This window comes from Lactuca serriola, chromosome 3, assembly GCF_051521515.1.
Source record: "Lactuca serriola cultivar US96UC23 chromosome 3, Lser_US96UC23_V15, whole genome shotgun sequence".
Taxonomy (NCBI): Eukaryota; Viridiplantae; Streptophyta; class Magnoliopsida; order Asterales; family Asteraceae; genus Lactuca; species Lactuca serriola.
Genome location: NC_136410.1, coordinates 280862099 through 280871236, shown reverse-complemented (window position 1 = coordinate 280871236; position 9138 = coordinate 280862099). Strand labels below are relative to the sequence as shown.

General features: G+C 38.9%; 1 pseudogene; it reads right to left on the bottom strand.

The window, feature by feature from the left end:
- Nucleotides 1-3497: 3497 nt before the first annotated feature.
- On the bottom strand, nt 3498-6845 carry LOC145096266 (DNA mismatch repair protein MSH7-like; annotated as a pseudogene).
- Between the last annotated feature and the right edge of the window lie 2293 nt (nt 6846-9138).

The window sequence follows — 9138 nt, the reverse complement described above, 5'->3', positions numbered from 1 at the left end:
TTACTACTGCTACTCTCTGCTATTCTTATCCTAGGCTTGCCCTAGGTGAAACCCAAGTTCAACACAACCGGTCCTCAGCTGCTGTAGGTCTCCTCATAATGCCAGTTAGCCACCACCTAAACACCATCACATGTAATGAGGATTAGATAGTCCTTCAAGTAAAGGTTCCGTCCCTACAACGGTTGGACTCAAACAAGAGCTGCGCAATAGGGCCAGTTCCAACACTCTGGGATTATTCAACCCTGATTACATGTGGTGTGACGTGTTTACCTAGTGGCCCACTCCCATTACTCAGAATCCCACCAAGCACGAAGCAAGCAGCATTCGGATAAGGAAAAACAGACTCAAGCCAAAACTGTTCTTAGAACAAGAAACGACACTTAACATAGGATGCTAAGCTCATACTATCAGGCATAACCTAAACAGGCTATCCTACTGCTGTCTACGCGATTCTAGCATGCAATATTCAATAAGCTGTAGCAATTAAACAGGCACATAAGGCATCACTCCTAGATCCTTAGCCTACTCTAGCATGCAATATTCAATAAGCTGATAATCATAACATAAACTTGTATGGGTACTATGGGGAATACTTACTTGAGCTCGGCCGGTCGCGCACGTCACACACTTTACTCTTTCTTGTGACTCTCTTTCGGGTTTTTAAAGAACAATTTCTTTTGGAAAAACCTTTTAATCCCTCGATTTGAGTCCAAACACTCCCGAAGGCGTGTCCGAATCCGTCAAACCAGGGCTCTGATACCAACTTGTAACGACCCAATTTTTACGTCCGAAAATTTCATTTTTAGAATATTACGTTAGAAAACATTAATAAATAAAACATTGTTTGTTCACACCATAGCGAATTTCAACCATGTTCTAAAAAGCCACACCATACATCCCATCAAAATATCAGAGTACAGTCCCAGTAAATCCCATAAATGCGGAAACCGAAAAGTGTGTGTATGACGTGCTGCTACCGCGCCGGCTCCTTCCCCTTCGATGCAGAGGTACCTGAAAACAAAACTGTAAACGTAAGCACAAAGCTTAGTGAGTTCCCCCAACGTACCACATACCATACAAACACATAACATACGTACTGCCAGGCTATTCTGGGGTGCCTGACTACCCGGTACGGCCATTCTGGGGTGCCGACCTACCCGTACGGCCATTCTGGGGTGCCGTCTGACCCGTGTCAAGCCATTCTGGGGTGCTGACTACCCATGTCAAGCCATTCTGGGGTGCTGACTACCCATCGGTCCTAACAACCGATCCTCGGGGACTATTTCACCCCCTACTACTACGATCACATATAACATAACAAGCCAGCATGCAAACATATCATCACATACTGTCGGACGTATCTGGGGTGTCCGACTACCCTTCGGTCCTAACAACCGAACTCTACTACTATCACATACACATATCATGCTAGCATATAACGTATCAGGTAATAGCAAACTTAGATGATATCACAAAGACAATCATCTACCATACATCTCCTACTGGTGGGCCGGCATTGTGGCCTTAGACCCACCGCTACTGGAAGGTAACTCACCTCAAAGTAGCTGCTGAACTGATCGGGAACTAACTGACTGCTGCTGCTCCGGGAGTCCTCCGGCTGCAATTCCCACAACATACTCAATCAAACGCTGCTAACTGTCCTTTAGGTAAAATGACCATTTTACCCCTGGTTTAGCTCTAAGCCAATGCTAGGGTCAACTTTCAGTTGACCCGACTCGCCGAGTGGATCACCACTCGCCGAGTCCCTAGCCAACCAATGACCTGGGACCCTGGTTCTACTCGTCGAGTCGGGCTATGACTCGACGAGTTCTCCTTCTAACTGTCATTCAACACCTTCATCCTACTCGCCGAGTTGTATGAACAACTCGTCGAGTTCATCTTCATCCGATGAACACTTTATGCTACGACTCACCGAGTTGTATGAACAACTCGCCGAGTCTGTTCTTGAGCTATGAAGATTGCCTTGGACTCGCCGAGTCAGGGCATTGACTCGCCGAGTCCTAACATAGATGAGTTCAGCTCCCAACTCACCGAGTCACCCCCTGTGACTCAAGGCTCAACTCGACACATGAAGAAGGGACCAAATCGACGACTCGCGACCAGACTCGCCGAGTCACCTATGCGACTCGCCGAGTCGTCGCCATGCACTCCCTAAATATACCGATTTGCTCGATTCCAGTCTATGCCATTCATAGATCTTTGCTTCTAGGACACGAATCACACGTAAAGTTTCCAACTTTACGTGTGGATATGCACCAAAATGGATTATAAGGCTCAAAATGTCTCAAAAGGGGTAGATCTAGAGCTAACAAGCCACATGGGGCCATAAAGCTCACAGATCTGAGCTCCTGGAGCTTAATATTGCCTAGATCTAAAGGCCAAACGCCATATTACGCCATAATAAGCACATACACACTTGAGGAATTGACTAAGAAGGACCCAAATGAAGTTTTAAGCATAGAGTCAAGGGGAAAACGGGTTATACCTCAAAGGAAATGCTGAAATGACACAAAGATGGCTGGTCTCCTTCTCCTCTTCTTGATCTACTCCTCTTGCTCTTCAAAACCTTCAAGTGCACACCAAGAATGCCTCAAACTCTCAAGGAAACAAGGGAAAACGATGTAGGGGGAGTTCTGGGGGTGAATGGGGACGAGTTGGGGCGGAATGAGAGCTTAAATAGGGTGCAAACCCTTGAAACTTAGGGTTTCATCCCGCAGCGGTGACTCGCCGAGTCCATGATGTGGACTCGTCGAGTCGCCTACTTAAAACGTGTCCTGAGTCTCGTCCCTACTCGGCGAGTCGGACCCTATGACTCGCCGAGTCCAAGGCTAAATTAGGGCAATGCTCAAACAAAATCCACATACCGGAAACCAGGTGCTACATGAAAATTATACCATCATATTTGGCTATGAAAACGGACGAAGTTGTCCAAGGGGAGTTGGTTCGATTAAATTGAGTACCTACAATGGACTTTTTCGGAGCAGGACTGACTACTTTCTTACATTCTACCACTACTAGAAAAACAACCTTTTACAACACGCAATGTGCGTCATAAAAAGTTCAGACGATGCTCAAATGCGTGTCAAGAAAGGCCTAGTCATAACGAGAGACGACGGGCTTTTGCGCGTCGTCTATAGACGACGCACATTTATGACATGCATTTACGACGCGCGTTTATGACAAGCATTGCGTATCATGGAAAGCCCTGTCATAAAGGAAGACGACACACATTTGCATGTTGTAACCTTACGACATGCATGTTTATGACACGTAATGCGTATCAAGGAAGCCCATGTCATAACGGAAGAAGACACGCATTTTTGCGTGTCATAATTTTAAGTGTTTTTAAAATAATATATTTTTGATAGATTTACTAATTTTCAAACTAAATAACACATTAAAAGTCTCATAATACAAAATAAAATACCATAAACAATAAAGATAACTCATTGCACTATTATATCCAATACAAATAATCATTCCAATAGTAAGTAAATGTGAAACATTGCTAGTATTTCAACAAGCTTTTTTATACTCGGTTTTGGCAGAAATGAAAATCTCAAAGCAAATGAAGCACTAGACATATCATCATCATGCAAATGAAAAAGAAAAACAAACAACACAAAACCGCATTTACAAGCTGGAGGCTTCTCCTTTGGATGCTTGGAGCTGTAATGATCAACAAGCTGCTTCTCATTTGCTAACTGCACCTGAAAAGTCAAAACCCCATTTACAAGAACATAGTTCTAAGAACAAAATCAATAGCTGCTAAACTCCTCCTCCACTTTACCTCTTATTTATACTAAACTAACAAGTAAAATAACTAAAAGACCCCTAGCCCAAGCCTTGACCTGTTTGACCTTATTTATCTGACCAATTGACTTCCCCTTAATTTTCATATCTAACTCATAATTCCTTTGCTAAATTGATAGCCTATAATGGATGAAGACTAAACTTAGTAACAAAAAAGTTAAGATGTTTTATTTTATTCTTAATATATTATAAAATTATATGAAAAGTGGTGTAAATGTAATCATAAAGCATACTCACAACATAAGCAATAGCGTATCCATCGAAAATGCTTGTTCCCCTTCCCAATTCGTCAAGAATCACAAGAGAGTCTTAAGATGCGTTTTGCAAAACTGACGCCTTTTCTGTACATTCAATAAGAAACGTACCTAGAGTGGAAGAAACATAATAGTTCAGGGGCTAAAATTAAAAATGATTTTTATTATTACTTTTATGTATTTTAGATAATAACTTACTTTCACCCGTCATTATACGATCAGTAGCACCCAAACACGTGAAAATAACATCAACAGCTGAAATAACACATGTTTCACATGGGACATAGCAACCTAACTGTAAAGAAAAAAGTAATTTACAACTTTAGTCCCCGTTCTATGACAAAAGTTACAAATTTAAGCTATTTACCTGAGCAAGGATAACTGTTAAACAGGTAGCGCAAAGGAGGGTTGAGTTCTCGCCCATATTTGGACTAGTCCACAGGAAAGTACGAGGATTCTAACAAAATTGGTTATCTCCAACACCCAAGTCATTAGGGACTGGTGTTCCTCCTGTTTCCCCAAGCACATACGGATACCATAATCCTTTCATATTAAGTGTGGCACCCGATGAGTTTGAGTGAGGAACTATAACGGGTAGACACATGGCTAGACAGGAGAAGTTTGATGTGGCAGTAAAAGATCTGAGAATGTCAATGGAGTTTAAAGCGAGAATAAGTTGAAACCACTCATTGGATTTCTCCATGAATAACTCGATCAAGATTGATAGGATTTTAGCATCTGAATCCTTGATCTCATGTGCTTGATTATTTGGGAAATACTTGTCGATAGCTGCTTCAAATTGGGTGAGAAATTTATCAATTCCATCATTTCCACTTAGACTCAAATACTTTCACCTGCACCATCAAACACCAGATTGTAAGTAACTCACATATCCCTATTTCCTTAATATATGAAAAGAAAGAAAGACTTAATCGTTGCTTTAATATTTTGCTTCCAATCAGTGGCAATAAAAGCAAAGCAGATGAATGAAAGGTGGATTTAACTTGACCAAAAAACCATTCCAAATTTGGAAGCTTCCAGAGATATTGAGAAATAAGTGACATGATAGCTGGATGACCCATGAGTTATTCAACCACATTAAGCATGTGGTTTATTTCCTCTATGTCTTTGAGTGGATGACATAGCCATTTCCTCAAGAGTCATTTTCCAGAAAATGTTATGCAGTTATCAAGATACTTGAAAAGTGTTCCTGATGTTCCTCCATCTGCATTCTTACTGAAGATTTCAAGATTGGCCATTATTTGTCCATTCATTCTAAGGCATCCTCTGTAGACTTCAAAGGGTAGAATACTTCCATTCTTTAATGCATCACCCAACTGCTCAAAGTTCAATTTTGATAAGCTTGTACTCTACCTGTAAAACCAGTTTTCCAGCAGTATTGCTACTGACAATGAAAATGAGATGGGAAAGAACTGATATAACTATTATTTGTATATGGAATAGCTTGTAATATACATGAGGTTGATAGTGATGGGTTTTGAGAAAAACATCATTCCTATGGTGTACATGCAAACCCTGATAGCTTTTGGATCTAGTTTTTCTAATGAACATGCAATTGAATATCCAAAGCTATAAACCCTAGATCTAGCATACAATTAATCATATTAACATAAGAATGGGGTTTAGATATTAAGTTTATTGTTATGTAGCAATAACAATCTCAAATCCTCCTTTGTAATGTCTTTAGAAAGCTTAGCGTCATAATTGTCACTCCATTAATGGCTCACAAACACCAAGAGCAAGAGGATGAAGAATGATAAAAGAGGAGGCACCCAAAAACGTGTAGAAACCCTAAGGAAACTCTTCACCACGTTTTTGGTGCTCTAGGGATCCTTAAATAGTGAGGCTATTAGGGTTATCTAACAAGGAAACCCTATTTTGACTGCTTAGGCCCTAAGAAACCCATGGACTTCCTCCTTAGAGGCCTTGGACGATTTCTAATGGGTTTCCCCATAGAATTCGTCCACTCCATCCTTTATGGAGTCCATTAGCCTAATACTTAACTATCACAAAATTGACAGTTCTAGTCCTTTTTATTTAACTAATTTCATTTAGCCACAAAATTAATTCTTAATTAATTATTGACTAATATTAATTAAACAATATGATTTCTCCTTTAATATATTATTCTCATAATATATTAATAAATAATAATTAATCCTCTCTCTCCATAATTCATCCTATCAATTTGCTTTGGTGAAGGCAACCCAAAAGGACCATGCACCATTAGGTCAAGTACATACCAAAATAGTTATGGACTTAGACACTCATCCAACAGATAGTTGAGTTAATAGTGATTTCCCTTTAAGGGTTTTCCAGCAACTAGTCAAATTATCAATGCAGAAGCAGAATCATGTGTTGATATTATACAATTTTTTGGGCATTCTTGAACTTCCTTGCTATATTTGTCTAGTGTAAATAGTCTAGGTGCTAAATATATTGCAGTCCAGACTAACACCATTAGAGGAACCCTATAGTCTGCTATAAGACCACACATCCACCCTGTCCTTACCAAAAAATATAAAACATAATAAATAAGAAAGTAAATGCATGTCAAATAAAAAATAAATAAATTACATGACTTCCTCAATTACCTACACCATGTGGCCAAGCTCTAGCATATCTACTCTTCATGGAAGTCATGAGTGTACCAAATGCCAAAATAATTGCAAGAAAGCCATTTGTATATAGCCATTGAGTAAGATTTTGAGGCCAAAACTGAAAGGCTTTGTCCATGTTTCGGAAGAACATTGAAAATGCTGACGTGAAAACATAAGGAAATTCATTCGAAAGGTAGATTTTTGAACATTAAATCACTAAAGCACATAGATAACACGCTTAAACTACCCCTAAAATCTATGATTTACTATGTAATATGCTTTCATTGCAACAAAAACCTTTCCTTAAGCTTGAGATTTTCTATTTGTTGGTAAGTCTTCAAGCGTGAATCAATCAAATCCATTTCTTTTTGTTCCATCTCAGAGAGTTCATTGACTAACAAGTCACAATTACACATGATAATAATCACATAACAAATTAAAACTATAAAATTAAACTTGTACTACATTAAATTTAAGATTCAAACAAATATAGATCAATCAAGCAGGCACATGATTCACATAACTACGAAACTAACTAACTAAATCATTGAAAAACAAGAAGTATAAGAAGAACATATCAAATGATAAAGGCTTCATTACTAAGGCTTAAAAAGAGAATAAATTGACATTCAAGAGAAGTCGAGGTGTGAGGTGTAAGGTCATGGTGTCAATTATATGTTTAATGGCTAAGGATTTGATGCAATTCCACTTGCCAACTTCAAGGATTTGAAGGGAGATAATAACATCTTTGATTGCTATAGTTAGCTACAGGAGCTACACCGATTTCTTTCAAATTTGTATAAAGGCCACTCCCCTGCGCCAAATAAAGAAAGAAACTAAGTAAAATATATAATATATTTTCTATTTCAAGTAATACCAACAAGTTAAAATGTGTATATTATTATGGATCAACCCTTTTAAGTCAACTCATCAATTTTGAGTTATGAATATGAGTTCCAAAGGAAAATGAAGTTGATCCCGGATAACCACTGTCTCCTTTATAGGCTTTTCTTCTTTTTATTCACATAGTCAAGAAGATTAAATATCCCAAATGAAAATTTAATAACATTCTAGGTGCTCTATAAATGAAAATTTTAATTTCATCTTATCATGCAAAAAAAAAAATCCTCCAGGAAAAGGAAGATGATGCTTACTTGTCAATAGCAATCAATATTTTCTTACTATTTTTTTGAAAGAAAGTAGAAGCAGCAGATGAATAGAGATTAGTAATGAAAATGTAGACAAAAGTATTATATCTTAATGATAAATAGCTGAACCTGAAGAGAAATTTCATCCACAATAATTCTGGGTTGTTAACATCTTCAGCCCAATTAACATTGAAATGAGACCGTCTTTTCTTTGGCATCCTTTCACCACTGGACCACTCTTATTGATTCAATATTTAACAATTTGGGAGTTGTGAAATAAGGATGCGAGAAGGGAATAGGGTGAGATTTAGGGCTAACATACAAAAGCTAAGGACCGGAGAAAGCCAATTTAAGATTGAGAAGAAGGCAGACTTTAAAAAGATGCGCACGATTCATTGGTTTCTTCCACTACCTGGCGGTGTGTGATTTGTGGCGACGACATGATTGTCTTTCAACGGAAGTTTCAGAGTCCGATTGACACGACTGAGCCTCAGGATCGACTTCTCTCGATTTGAAAGAGCCATCATTCAAGTATGATTAAGCTTCGATGTGCCTCGATTACATTCACAACTCTACATGATTTGAGAGAAGAGGGCAAGTGAGGAAGGAAGGAAGGAAGGAGCGTCGAAAACTAGGGCAAGGCGATAGTTAATGTCGGCAAGGCCAGGGGAAGGAAGGAGCATCGATAATTAGGGAAGAGGGAAACAAAAGTAGAGGATAAAAAATAAGGCGGGGTTTACAATTTTTCACGATTTCATTTCCCCCCGCTATCAAAGGATGAAAGCGCCTTCTATTAAATTTATAAATCGACATCTCTAGACGACGTGCATTTTATTGTAGGTGCCCTCCGTGTTTTTATTTTTTTGTTTAGACACTAATTTTAGGGCACGCAAAAATGCGTGTCCCAAATCCTTTAAATATTGGCAGAGATGACATTAGTTTTAGGGCACACACTTTTGCGTATCATAAATCACCACGTGTCGTGGTTGGCACGTCGTAAAAGGCTGTTTTTCTAGTAGTGTACATAATTGGGAGGAATGGAGGGTCTCTTGAGGATCTTAGTGGGTGCAAAGGTGTTTTGACTCTTAGTTGGTGAATTGACAATTTGAGATACACTCTTTTTGGTGTTCTCAAGGAATCCAGAGCTTTGTCTCGACTTAACTTCCTTTTTGTGAGCAGTTTGGGCTTCTACCTTAGGATCAACAACATCTTTCCTATTAAACAAGGGTTTCTTTTTGGAATGAAGCAAAGATTTAGAGGTTTGTCTTACATAAGGATTGT